This window comes from Pteropus medius, unplaced genomic scaffold (assembly GCF_902729225.1).
Source record: "Pteropus medius unplaced genomic scaffold, Ma_sr-lr_union100, whole genome shotgun sequence".
NCBI classification, from domain to species: Eukaryota; Metazoa; Chordata; class Mammalia; order Chiroptera; family Pteropodidae; genus Pteropus; species Pteropus medius.
Window position 1 is genome coordinate 38,930,998 of NW_024354875.1, and position 15,277 is coordinate 38,946,274.

The following is a 15,277-nucleotide window of genomic DNA, read 5'->3' on the forward strand; positions in this document are numbered from 1 at the left end:
AAATGGGAAAATGTAACTCAACGTCAAAAAAATAAAAAAGTAGTCAATAGAACTAGAACCTGAGATGGCCTAGATGTTAGGTATAGCAGACAACTGTAATAATGTTAAAAGAATGAAAGGAAATGTGTTTAAAACTAAAAGAAAATATGGTCTTAATTAAAAAACATATAACCTAGGCAGAGAATGGAAACTGTTTTAAAAAGGAAGCAAATAGAATTATATAATGAACAAGTATAATAACTGTAATGGAAATCTCACTAAATGAGTTTAACTTCAGACTGTAAATATCAAAAGAAAGGTGTTATTGTAGATGTCAGAAGATAGAAAAATGAAACAGCATTAAAAACCTATGTGACAATATAAAATTGACAAACAAAGAAGAATGAGGCAGAAAATGTTTTGAAGAAATAAATTTTCCTGAATTTTCTGGAAAAAAATCTACTTGTAAGTCAAAGAAGCTCAGTCAACTACAAGGTGAGTAAAATCAAGGAAAACCACACTAAATTGAATAGCTTCCATACACAAAACATTTCCTTTTTTTTTGGACCAGAGAGTAAACAGAGCTTCTATCCCATGGGACCTCTTTCTCCTGTCAGTTTCCAGGGATCTGATGTGACAAGAATACAGAGTTTTGTGCATTGGAAAACCCATCCAGGTTATCCTTACTCTATAATGGGGGACTACTATGGAGATAACTTAGGACAGATTTTATCTTAGAAAAAAATTATAAGATTTGTAGATAAAACTATTTTGATAAAAAAAATATTTCACGAGGGTTCTAATATCCAAAATTAAATAGTCTCCTAAGTGGTCATGGGTACTCTTCAGACACTGAAGGAATGATACATTTGGAAGCTTTGGTAGTAATGAGAGAGCAAACCACTAGACCAAAGCTATAAATGTCTGATGAATTAAAGGGGTTGGTAAAAGAAACTTGTAACAGCACAAGAAATTTGAAGCTATTTAATGTCAGTGCCAATTGATGGAAATTTAAAGTGTAAGGTTGATTTCCTTGTATCATCAAAAACGGATATGAGATTTCACAATTTAAGCAGGTCTTCGTGTTAATCTGAATGCAGAGAACACTGCAGGTATATATATATTTGTCTTTTCAGAGAAAGAACTAGCATGAGGTTATACATCTCTGGTTTCCCTACTGTGCCAAAGTGTCTTCAAACATGAAGACAGCTGCACCCAGGACACCCTGCTTCTTTTCCCACAGCCTGACATTGTTTCAGTTCTTACTTGAGAATGCATCCAAGGACTGGAGCACACGGATGTTCTGTACAGGATTTTAAATAAAACACTTTTATTATAAAAATTGAAAAAAAAATGGCTGAAGGAAGGAAACTTACCCTACTCATGGGCACTTCTACAAATTCACAAAAGACTGCATTGTGCAGTACCCAGTAATTATTATTAAGCATTTGTATAGAACTTTATATTTACAAAGTGCTTTGTAGTCCTTTGTATTATTATTCCTCACAGCAATCTTATGAGGTAGGTTGGTATTGTTAAATCTATTTTTCCCCACTTCAGGAGGTCCCTCTTTGAAGTACTTTGAAATAAACCTTGAAGAATCAAAATCCTTTAGTGTGCCTGGAAGAAAAAGGTGGCAAAAAAAACCTGTGGTGAAAGTTTGTGTTAAATACAAAATCCCAAAGGGAGTTTGTATGCTGGGGAAGATCAGAGACCAAAGCAGGAGCTGGAAATTGTATCAATTTGATTTGGAAATAATAGGCAGACTGAATATAGTGAGATTCATGGACTAAGCTGATTATGGGTCCCGTTTTCTTCTTGGTTTCTCTAGAAAATCTGGTCTTGGTTATTGATAAATTGTCGATAAACCAAATATTTTTATGTGATATCTAAATGAGATTGATGAATGCCCTTCATCTTCATTTTCTGTTTTTCTATTATACCAAATATAATCATAAATGATAAAGTGATGAAATGCAATGCAATTAGTCACGGTTCTGTTACATATCCAAGTATTAATCAGCCCATAGGAAGAAACTTTTATTTGCATAGCCTGAACAATAAACTTTATCTTTTTCCATTTAAAAAATATTCCTACTTGTTTGAGAAGTTTGGAAAACAAAAAAAGTTGGAAAAATTGGAAAAGTTCATCCATACTCTCAAATGCCCAAGAAAATCAATATTAAAAATTGTATATTTTCTTTACATCTTTGTCTAAGCATATTTTACATTATTTTAATTATATAATGGATATAATTTTACATATTCCTTTTTTGTTTAACACATTAACATAAGCATTATTCTCTGTTTTGTGTAATAAACACTAAGACAGTGCTGCAGAAATTTACTGAGTCTTAGAAAGCACGGAAATTTTAGCATTATACTAAAATAGCATTACCTTAAAAATAGCATTACTTTTAAAATCTAATATAATGAATCTTCCTAGTAATGGCAAAAAACTATCACAATTTGCATGAAGTGGAACATCACTCTTATGGCTTTTAACACTATCTATATGCTGATAACTCCCCAATTATATGCTCATATCTCTCTTCTGAATTCCAGATTTTATATCCAACTGCCCCCTCAGCCTTTGCATTTGAATGTTTAGTAGGCATCTAAAACCAGAAGACCAGAACTAAACTCTAGATATCAGTCTATCCTCATACGCCGACTAAGCCTGCCCCGCTAGGGATTCCCCTGCCTGAGATAATAGAAACTCTATAATGATTTCAGTTGCTAAAACTAGGAATCCATCTTCACTTCATTTCTGTCACATCGAACACCTTATTTATTAGCAAATTCTCTCAGCTAGACCTTTAAAATCTAACTTTTGCTCATAATCTCTACTGCTACCACCCAGGGCCAAGTCATTGATTTCCATCTGGATTATTGTATTAGCCTCCTAGCTGGTGTCTCTGCCCTTGTTCCTTTTAACACTACTGACAAGCTAGCAGTTAATGCAATCCTGTTCAAACCTACCAGCATACATTCCTCTTTTGTTGAAAACCTTGAAATGGCTTCCCAACAGCCTTCCTTGAACTTAAACACACATGATCTGGCCCCACATACACATTCTTTATCTCTCGGACTTCATCTCCAACTCCTGCCCAGAGTACCCACTCTGCTCCTTCTATGAACATCAGGCATCCTCCTGCCTCAGGACTTTTTTCCTTCTTGTCCCCTCTCTCTGAAATGCTCCTTCTCCAAATAGTCACACAGCTCCCTCGCATAACCTTTCCTGGTCACTCTGTCTAAATTTCAACAGCTAGTCCCACCACTAAACCATCTGTCTTCCTCCCCTATGTTCTTTCTCTTTCGTATTTACTTTGGGTTAACATATTATATATGTTTTTTTTTTTATCCTGCTTAATAAACTTTTCCCACTAGAACGTAAACTAATATGTAATGAGAATATAAGGGCATGGATTTTTGTCTCTTTTGTTTGTTGTTATATTTTCAGTACCAAATATAGTATTCAATACACAGTGTGTGCCAAATAAATATTTGTTGGGTAAATGGTCCTTTTGAGTCTGAGTATGTGGAAATATTTTATAACAGACATAGCTAATTTTAATATTAGGGTACAATGGAAAGTGCTAAGCAAAAGGTATTTAGGGACAAGACAAAGTAAAGTAGAGTGATGTAGAAGTGGCCCTTGAAGGACACTTGCCAAAGAAGGTAACAACTCTTCATCTTAGGAAGAAGTCATTGGTACACAAAGCCAAGATTTTTGACGTATCTCATTCTCTTTCTGAGATTCAGGGCAATGTTGCAGGTTAGGTTCTAATGATGCAACCCTTCCTCCGTTGTCAATAGTATCTTGAGAATTTTGTGTAATGAGTAATTTTCCACAACACTTGGTTCTCATGCCATTTTTAGGAAAATGTTAATCACAGTAAAAGAATTTTTTTTTTACTAAGATGTCATTATTGAACCAAATAAATACATATTAAATGTAAATAATCATGAACATAACAAAATTAATTTTGTGCAGTGACCTATTTGATTTCTAACATGTTCTTATAGTTACTTTGTAAAATATGATCATTTGTACCAGGTTCTATTGCAATGTTCAAAACCTGTAAGGTTTTTTAAGAGTGAAAACAACTAAAAACAAATAAACAAAAATTTACTATTTTTATTAAGTGCCTCTTAAGAATAAATAAATAGAATTTATTCAAAGTTCAGAAGTAGAACAAATTAATGTCTCAGAGTAACAGAGAAAAGTTTAACTGAATCTACACAAAAGAATTATTAAGGTGAGATTAACTTATTAAAATCAGTTTCCAAAAAAGCTACTTAATAATCATTTTAATTGTGTATACATGGAAAAATCCTTAAAGAGTTAGACCTATATTTATGAGCCAAACAGCTTATCCATGACATATTTGAAATCCTAAGAAATGGGCTTAAATGTAAGCAAAAGTTAAGACTTCATTTTTATTTACTAACATCACTACAGGGACAATTTCTCACTTTTTCTGAAGACACTGACACAAATTTTGATGATTATTGCTGTATGCCAGGCCATATGTTGCACAGCATAGTATGGCATGTGGTGGGCTAACTTTGTAGCAATGCAATTTTAGATTTTTGAAGATATACACATATATGAAAACTATCAAGTAACTAAATTTTTACCCTGATGAATTATCTGTATAATGTCACTTTAAAATTCATTCCTTTAAAAATAGACTTTATTTATTTTTTTAAAAAAAAGAAGTACAATTTACAGCTTTTGAAATGTCATTTCTTATTTATCATGCAAGGCCATATTTAGATTTTCCTGTGCAGTTTTTAATTGCTAATTACTAAAGAAATAATATTACAATTGTAATTTTCTAACTATGAGAATAATGTGATATGAAAATGCTCTGTGAAAAATTGATAAAATTTAAGGGAAAAAATCATTATGAAAACAAAACTCCCAAATATAATGCTTTCTTTAATCAATAATTTTCTCAAGTATATTATATACAGTTCTAGTAACTGCTTAATCACCTACCAAGGCATTAATAGCATCTATGAATTCTCTTCGAGATGTGAATTGCCTCTGTTAAAGAACAGAAATGAAATGTTTGTTTCACTCCAACATAATACAAATTCAATATTCATTTTGGAGCTGACCATCACAGAGCTAATCTTTGCTAATCATACCATCTTACCCCTAGAGTTCTACTGTTCTCCAATAACTCAGCCTTGTCAAACTCCTAGAAATTCCTTTCCTGGAATTACCAAATAATTTATAATATGAGAAGAGTTTTAGTTAATTTTAGTCTGTACAGATACCAAAACAAATGTGATCCCTTTATTTAACAAAGATTTACTGAGCATGCCTTGTATGTGATAGTTGTTGCTCTATTTCTAGAAATTCAATAATCAACCAGGTAGATATGGACCAGATAAGTCAGAAATAAACAAATAATTATAAAATTCCAGTTAGCAAAGACAGATTGAACACAACAGTGTATCTCTGCTCCGTCCTGAAATGCCACTAAAATGACAGAAAAAATGCACGAACTCATGAAAATAAAGAGAATAGGTGAGAATGGATAACAGTATAAGTCAACAAAATTGAGAAAAATCGAAAGTAGATGGATTACTTGGTAACGGGCTTAGGTTTCAACCTTCACCTCTTTGCTGAATTCCTGGTTAAGGAAAAAAGATGGATTCTGGAGACAGTGGGAGAGGGTCACTTAGAGATAAACTCATCAGTACTCAGAATTCCACAAAAATCCTGGAAAAAGTACCAGCTATCTCTGACATCAGGTGTGTAAGATGAGGCTGAAGACAATTGGATTGTATAAAAGTTTGAACAAAAGATAATTAGGTCCAGCCAGGTGGGTTACACTCTGTAGATGTTAAACCCAAGAGGGTCTACTACAAGACAACAGGAATAATAAAAAGAGTAAACAAAATCTTGTATATTTAATGGAAGGTACTCAGCCCCTTTTCCTTCATCTCCCAGAACATTTGTTGCCTAGCTTATATACTACTCCCTCATCCCAAGATAGGAGATTAGAAGATGGCTCTCTGATAAATCTGACAAGCCCATGAAAAAAATACTTATTAATACTGACAATTAGGGTTGCCAAAGGAATGGACTGCCATGCCCAATCACAATTAGTCTCACCATTTGGCAAACTCTACCAGTGCACACAGAAATTCCAATTCATCATCTTTTAGTGTCTCATTTTTAAATACAGATTGGTAGCCAAAGGTCATGTAGCATAATCAAGTTACCTTACAAGACCAGACCAAAACAAAAAAATAAGAAAATGAAAGAAAACTACTAAAATAAAGCCCATACAGGGAACAGAAGAAAATTTCAAGCAACTATAATATATCTCCTCCTAAAGATAGGAGATGTAACATTCATAAAACAAGAACAAAATGCTACTTAAAAGGAGATAGTATTCAGAGAACAATAAAGAGCCCTTAAAACTAAAAATATGATAACATAATTTATCAAGTTTGGGAGATAAAATTGAGTAAATTACCTGGGAAATAAAATAAAACAAACAACAGTCACAAAGACAAGCAAAAAAGCAGAAGAAAAATTTTTTAATAAGGGAATGATTTCAGGGGGTATGAGATATCTAATAGGAATTCTAGATCGAAAGAACTGAGAAATAAGAGGAAAGGAAATTATCCATAAAATGATACCAGAATTTTTTCCAGAATTGAAGTGCATGCATTTTTAAGATTGAAAGAGCTCAGGGAACAGTTTAGTGGGTAAAATCCTATCCGCAGCAAGGTACTTCATTATAAAATTTTAGAACACCAGGAATAAAGAAAGGATCTTCAGAAGGAAGCATGTGAGAGGGGGAAAAGCAAACAAACAAATGAAAAACAAACCATTTCTAAATAATAATAATAAAAAAAAATCTGACTGACATTATAATTCTAAATAATGGAGACATGCCTTTAGAATTCTGAGTAAGAAAATACTATATTCGACCTATAAGTCCATACTCAACAAAACTATCAAGAAAGTGTGAAAGTAGAATAAAAATAAGTTCAGACATTCACAGCTTCAACAATTGATTCCAGAAATATACCCATTCTCAGTAGAGTCCTTGAGAATATGCTCCAGCAAAACAAAGGCTTATAGCTTAGAAAATAACAGGTGAATCAAGATACACAGAATTCAACACTAGAGAAAGGGAAATCCCAGGGCAAGAGTGAAGATAAGTACCAAGATGACAGTTGATGCCCCAGGCATGAAAAACAAGTAATTTAGATTTGTGTAGAAGTACAGAGGGCACCAAGACAGATGTCAGATGTTCCCAAGGTGGGTAGGGGTAAGAACTGAAAAATGACCAAATATGCTTCACCATACTGAGAGGCATTTTACATAAAATTTTGGGATGAATTGGCAATAGGTACAAGAAAACTAAGCAAACCAAATTTTAAAAAATAAAAGGAAGTTAGTAACCTCAGGGAGAAAAACAGTTTAAGGAAGGAAGGGAATTATAATCGAAATATACTATGTGGCTCAGCAGTAAAGATTATTATGAGAATGGTATATGCTAAGGATAATCTAAACAATGCTATGTATATTCCAAATTGACTAATGGGAATGGATAGTAGGGAATATGGAGGACTGTAAGAGATTTAAATCTTAATCCTTTATAGTAGGAAGTTAGTAAATCATTACTATAATTTTAAAATCCGTAAGTCCTCAGAGAGGACTGTAATTTTAAAATCCATAAAATTTTAAAATCCATAGTCCCTAGAGAGGTATAAGATAGGGCACTACTGTTTCCATTGTAAATATTGCAGGATTATTTGACTTTTTAAACCATGTATACATATTGTTTGAATAAAAATTAAAATTGTGTAAATGTTGCTATAATTATCATAAGTATGAAGGAGAAGTATTAGGAGTCGTGAGAGATTATGTAGCCTTAAATTGATAGAAGCAATCTATTATTTTTCTCTCCTTTAGCTTGGATTCCCTGTGAAGTGAAGAATTGTGTGGGAGAGATTTTGGGAGGAGTGTCCACGGGAACAGTACTCACAAGGGAGTGAGAGAAGCAAGACTGGACAAAGGGAAGAGTTAAACTGAGCAACATTTGCAACAAATGCCTCACAGGGAGCCGGCGAGGTCAGTAAGCCTGTCAGAGTTGTCTCAAATGAAACAAGGGGCCAGGCCTTTGAATCCACTGACCAGTCACGAGGTGAGGACCAATCCTACAAAGGAGGTGTCACCTGGGACATAACATTGAGATGGCTTCCTCCGAAAGAAGGAAATTCTTGGAGAGGGACTCAGCTCTGAGCCGTGAGGAAACACTGCCAGCAGCTAAAAATGAGTGCATCATTAATGAGGGGGGAGATTTGGGTGGTACACCAGAGCATCCACTAAAATCCTTCTATTATTAACAGATCAGGTTACAGAGTTTTATATGTCAATTTGGTAGAATTTAAAAGCTTTCTCGTGTCTTTTTAAAAACACAAAAATTAAAAACACTTCTTGAGATGGTAGATAACTTTTGGAGAACCACAATCGTTTATTTTTTCCATAATGCTACTAAGCATACTAGATACAGTAGTTTTCTAATTTAGTCATAAAAGGGAATAAAATTTATCTCAGAGAATGCCTTCAGAGTTCCCCCCTTTGAATGCAGGGGCATATCTCTTGCATCATAACTACAGTGGCAGATGTGGGGACTCTGCTTTACCTGATGGATATCTTCCTGGAGCTACTGCTGCAAAGGCCTAGAAGGAAGAATGTGGGAAGGTAGGAAGTATAGAGGAGGAGAGAGAAGAGGGACGCCAGGCATCACAAGTACAGGGGTTTTCCCCTCTCCTAACGTTCCCTCTTTGCCCAAGAAGCCACTGCAAGTCCTTCCACTAACTGCCATCACTTGAGTGTCATCAAGGCAGCTTACAATGTGTGTTCTGCAACATTTACATAGAAGAGAACAAAAGTGAGAAGCTCTATAGTCAGCAGAAAGAAAGGGAATTCTACCCAGCTGAATTTGTTTGTGAGAGACTCTTATTTTAGCAAGTATTTACTGAACGTCTGATATACGCCTGGCATCATGTAGGACCCCAGGAAGGATGAAAGAATAAATCTACAAGATCCAGATTTTTGAGCCAGCAATTGAAATATTGGAGATTACCAGTTTTAAGAAAACTGAACTTAATAACTTAATCTAACCTCCCTGAGGAATGTTGAAGGATATGACTAGTCATATGCACTAGACACAGTGTCAGGGGCAACCTTAGGAGAGATTAATAAAAAAATTATGAAGAAGAGAACCTCAGAGTAAGCTTGAAGTAACTGCTGTTGCAAATTGAATACCTGCTGACTGTTTACTGAAAATAGGATGATGTGTAACAACTGTAGCTTTAGCTCTATATAAACAGAGCTGAAAATCCACTACAGCTTTGTAGCCTCTTGCTGGCTACCTGCAGCCATTCAGGGTGTTTGCTTTGCTCAAAAATAAAATCAGTTAAATTTGTGAATTGGCATGTCCCTTTGGGTCTCAATTTCTTTATTTTTCCTTCCCAACACTGTATGTTTATAGACAAAACTGAACAATAAGAAAACTCTATATGTGCACCATCATTCAAAATAACGAGGACTTATCATGAATATTAAACTATAAAATTCATTCTCTAACCTTTAGAACTCTTTCAAACAATATGAGTTCATAGTGGATTCAAATTTTAGCAAAATGCCATTTTATAAAGTGTTTTAAATAAAAAGAAAAACATGCTTTTGAACTATCTTAGCATCAGAGGGCATTTTAAAATATTCAATAAACTATATCACCTTGTCTTGAGTATATTATTTCAATCAATTAGAGAGTAAAGGTAAACATGTTTAACATGTATATGTTGAATGGTCCAAAATATTCAACATGCTTTAATTCAGAGAAGCTCTAGCGTTAACACTATTTTATAGTAAAGTCAAATTTCCTTCTTCAGAAGTCATAGTTTTGTCTGTTTCCATAATCTGTTACCAATATTTTGCCCTTGCCACATTTTCTCCCATTCGTAGATAGTTTTGTAATGGGTTTATCACTGTTATTTCATTTTGGTTACAAAACATGAGTAATTCATTTTTTATTTGATATAAACTGTTTATAAAGTGCCACATCAACCATTACCAAAGTTCAGCTTTGAATTCTGACAGCTCTAGTAAGTAAAACACTATGTGCGATAGAAGAATTGCTGAATTTTGTTTGGAAGAATTCACATTTGACCTAATTGTCCAAATCCAGTCAGCAATGCCTTTACACAAGCCCAAATTATAAGAAACTGCTCTTAGCATGATGGCAGTTACATGTGTCTCATACTTTGATTTTGCAACATATAAACAATACACGATGGTTTCCATTTGTACTATTTGAATGCTTCTGCAAATGCCATGCTACAAAACACATCTTCCTCTAAGAAAATGCCAAAAAAATATATGTGTAATTGTGTGTAATTGTTTATAAAATCATACTGATGTCAAGTAGGAAAATGCATACCAACGTTGGCATCAGTTAGGTGCTGTACTCAGTTTTATCAAGAGGAGGCTTGTGTTTTGTTATCTAGTAAGAGGCAAGTGGTCAAGCAAACCCCTTGAACAACTGGCAGCTTAGTTTACATTCTACAGAGCAGCTGCCTCCTCCTATTTTAACTAATATTGCATCACAAAACACAATAGTCACTTGTGAAACTTGTAACACATTGACAGGAATTGACCATATTCCCACAATATTCTGCAGTATTCGAGCAGGTTATCTAGTTTGTTCACACCGAATACCATTTAGAGGTCCATCTAATTCAAGTATTTATCTTTACCAATAGCTAGTATTGTTAAAGAATGCTTTAGCTTTTCTGAGTATTGTTAATACCAGAATACTTTAACTTCTTTAGGTATGGTTAGAGGTAACTTGGCATTCTCTGACATGGAACTTGGAACTCTTGTTAAAGACACCCAAAATGTTCACTGAGAATGAATTAGCCAAAAACTGTGTATTTAAAACTACATACTGTTTACTTGAGGGGTAACTATAATGCAGTAAGCTTCGAGGCTAAATAGTATTGTTCTGGTATTGACTGATTAATCAGTCATCGGGATCCTCCTCATTAGGATATAGTGAAACTCTCAGGCATCTGAGAAATGCCTAGGTCTATGACAGGCTCACATGGACTTACTCTTTTCATTGCCTGCTTGTCATCCTTACTGAATCCCATCCCTGTCTCTTTCAACAAGATCAACTCTTTGTCATCAGGGCTTATGATGTTAAATGAAGAAATTGTCTAATTCTCTGTCTATATCTGTTCCAAGTCCACTATTTCAGCAATGGTCTAAGAAGACCAGAACTGTAGTAATTTGTCAGTAGTTTTTTTCATAAGCAAAGTTCTGCCATTCTTTGAATTAAAAAAAAAAAGTACACTCACCTCATTTATTTCATTTTAAACCTCAACCTACAAAGATGGTAACTGAGTAAAATGGCTACTACAGTTGCCAACTTCCTGGGGATGACCCCTCTCTGTTTATAGTTTTGTACAGTTTTTTCTCTAAGGTTTAATGTAGCAGCTGGAGGAGTTTTATATCTCGCCCTAGCTTTTGGCAAGATGAGAATAGAACAGCTTCCAGGCTTGAAGTAACATAAAAGTCTCCCTTTGGGATCCTCCTATTTAGACTTACACATTCCCTCACCACGACCATCCCAGATCTGGTGCCTGGGGCTGACTGTTTAACCATTTGGTGACCTCTTTCCCAATGGCTGCCTGTGCAGAAGCAGAGTGGTTTCAAAATTATTTAGACTATGAGGTCAGTCCAAGCAATTAATTTTCTTTGTCCTTTTAAGAACTCATAGACACTATAGTCATGTTGACTGTCACTGTAAAGAATCCATTTAGCCAAAATTTGACCATTTGGTCAAAAATCACTTCAATCAGAATAGTTCAATTTCCAGCGTTTGTTCCTTAAAGCAGCAAGGCACAAACCTATAATTTGTCTCATTGTCTATTCTCTTCTCTTATATAAAAATCAACTGGCTACTAATCAAGTCAAAGCTGAGAAACTTTCTAAGGAAAAATAAGCATTTGCAAACTGAAATGAAACACAAATCACTTCAATAGCTTAGATTTGCACTTTGAAAAGTGTCAAACTAAACTAATCACAGTAGGAATTGATGGAGTATTAGCTCTAGATTTCAAGTTATTGTAATTTTTCAATGTCTGTATCACATTTTTGGCTGTCTGTCAGATATAATTACTTTGGAAATCGCATCGTCAATGCTAGTTCTCTGTTTAGGGCCTCAGGGAACAGCTATAAAAATGAATTAGTCTCATGAAAACAGACTACTTATGGGTATTTTCTGCATGGTATTTGGACTATAGAATAGGCATTCTGTAACCTTGACTTGATAGGAGTGCAAGGTGGTAGACACACAACATTGGAGAAAGCAGTCGTTAGAAACCCATAAAGATGATTCTGCCCCATTCCACCCATCCCAACCCCCACTCGATGTCTAAAGAGACACATGGGTACTATTCTCAAATTATGTAAACAGTCAATTTGCTGCTTCACAAGTTGTATGACCTTGGGTAAGTTATTTAACTACTAACCCTCAATCATCTGTAAAATGAAAACATGATAATTCTGAATTCATAGACTTGAGGTTAAGTGAGATAAGGCATATAGAGACAGCACAGTTCATTATTATTATTTTATACAAATATGAATTATGAAATGTGTACCTTCTAGTATAAGTTGTGGGATGCATTATTTAGTTTTTTAAAGATTTTGTTGAACTTATGAATGCTTCCAATACTTTTATGTACTAGGAGGTTTTTGCATTGAGTGTGTTCATATTTAGTCACTTACCTATGTAAACTATAGAATCTATTTTCTACATATGTGGCAAATTACTTAAAACAGATATCCCACAGATAGGTGATGATGCTCCCTCATCAAATTTCTGTGGCCACATTTAAAGGAATACATTATCATAAACAAGAAGAGTTATGAATGCTTATAGCTAAATGGACCCAGCTTTGTTCTGGGCTTCTAATCAAGAAAGTGTCAATTAACAAGTTATTAAATATAAGAATAACTTGGGTACGTAGCATCACAGTCTTTAGAAAATACAGGCCCACATCTAAATAAGCACCAATTTAGCCCAACTCATTATATATATTGAATAGGTATTATAAGTTGACAACATACCATTATGCCCTCAGATTCATGTATTTATTGGGTGTCCGCTCTGGTACTATGGTCAGAATGGGTACATAAAACAGATATATTGAAGGTTACAGTCCAGTGTCCAGTGGGAGAGACAGATAATTGTATATATATTGACTTGTAATATGTACTATGAAAAAAATAATCAGGGAACAGTGAATTTATATAAAGGCTTTTATACAAATAAAAGAAAGGTTCTCTAACGAATTAATATTTAAGTCGCGATCTGAAGGATGCAGGTATCAGTAATGTGACTAATAGGGAAAGAGGGTATTATGGACTGAATATTTGTATCTCCCTAAAAATTCACATGTGGAAATCTTACCCTTCGATGTGTGATATTATGAGGTGAGGCCTTTGGGAGGTGATTAGACTTGGATGAGGTCATTAGAGGCCCTAGTGAATAGGATTAGTACCCCCGAGAGAGCTTGATCCACCTGTCTGCTCTCCGCCATGTGAGGATACAATGAGAAGCTGACAGTTATAACCAGGAGGAGGGTTCTCACCAGAACTCAACCATGCTGCCACCCTGATTCTAGACTTAGAGCCTCCAGAACTGTGAGGAATAAATTTGTTGTTTATAAGCCACCTAGTCTGTGGTACTTTGTTATAGCAGCCTGAACTATCTAATGCATAGTTTTATGCAAAGTGGTTCAGAATATTGGTTAGAAACCAGACAGTAAATGGTTAAACAGCAATGCTTCTGAGTTTCTATTTGCAAAAGAGGGTATTTAATGGTATTCCACAGGAAGTATCACAGTACTGCACACTAAGACATGAGTGTCATTGCAGCTTCGATAAGAAAGTGACTTTTCTCACTGAAGAGGACAATTATAAAGTGTAACCTTCCCCAGAGACCAGCAGAGAAGGCTGAGGATGGAGTTGATTTTGTTAGAAGGAACTGCAGGGCAAACAGAGCCAGCCACTGCATTTCGCAAAGCATGTCAAAGGCAAGCAAAGCCTCAGGTTCAATTAGTTAAAGTCTGTACTTTATTTAAGTTTATAGAGCTTGAGAACAGGCTAAAACAACAAAACTTCAATCCAGGCAGTCTGTAAAAGTAAAATATTGTGGAGTGCACACAAGAGAAGCTGCAGATCTCAGACAATTGGGAAGAAAAGAAAATTTAACCTAACAGAAAAGCGAATATATACTCTTGTCTGTGATAATTATCACTAGCTTGTAAGATGAAACTGAAAGTTAATGTCATTAATTAAAAAAATATTTATCGTGTCACATTAGGGTACAAAGAAAATGAGACAAAGACCTGCCCTCAAGGAGCTTACAGTGAAGGAAGGGGTTGGGAGACTCAGGTTGAAAATTGGCTTCAAGTATTTAACTGTTTAACACAATAAGTTAGTAAATAAATAGTCTGTTAGAGAATGTGAAATATTGTGGAAAAAGAAAAGGTAGAATACGAAAGGAAAGATGGGGTGGGAGAAGAGTGAAGGGACCATTTGTAATATTGAAGAGTAGGTCAAGCCAGGCCTCATAAAGGTGAAATCTGAGCAAAGACTTGAAAGAGGTGAAGGAATAAGCATGTGTCTGAGGGAATAGAACTCTAGGTTAAGAGCATACAGCTTGTGGATTGTTGTCGGTACTTAAATTTTTGTGTGGTAAAATGAAGATGTCATCCACGTATGTGATGTTTATATATATATATATTTTAAGTATATATTATCAGTTTCAGGCAAATTCTTTTCTTACCTTCAAAAACAGTTAAAGAACTCTTCCAGCTGTCTTTAAAGATCATGGCTTATTGGACCTTAAACTAACAACCACAATCAAGACTCTGAATCCCAGAATAGGCAAAACAAAGAAAGTAGCATCCAGTACAAAATGCTGCTTTGTAAAGGATCATTTCTGTCTCCGCAGGGCTCACATTAGGTAATAGAGAGGAAATAAATACGTCATGAACCTTCCCTGAGGAGTAATTAAACAGTAATTTAGCTTAATATCCAACTTTCACCTCTGACTTTGTAGTCGCAGGTAAATCCTGCCTTCCATAGTTCTAAGGCAAGTGTTAAAAGCTTATGAGGAGGATTACAGGGGGCAAGGAAAGCTTCCACACCAGCCCTTCCTGTTATTCCAGTTGG

The 15,277-nt window shown here is 34.9% G+C and overlaps 1 long non-coding RNA gene across 1 annotated transcript in view; it reads left to right on the plus strand.

The window, feature by feature from the left end:
• Positions 1-8,545, plus strand: part of LOC120596932 (uncharacterized) — a 336,649-nt gene extending 328,104 nt beyond the window's left edge. Inside the window, exon 3 of the long non-coding RNA XR_005651260.1 lies at positions 7,934-8,545. This is a non-coding gene — a long non-coding RNA (uncharacterized LOC120596932). The remainder of the gene's footprint in view (positions 1-7,933) is intronic.
• Positions 8,546-15,277: the final 6,732 nt, after the last annotated feature.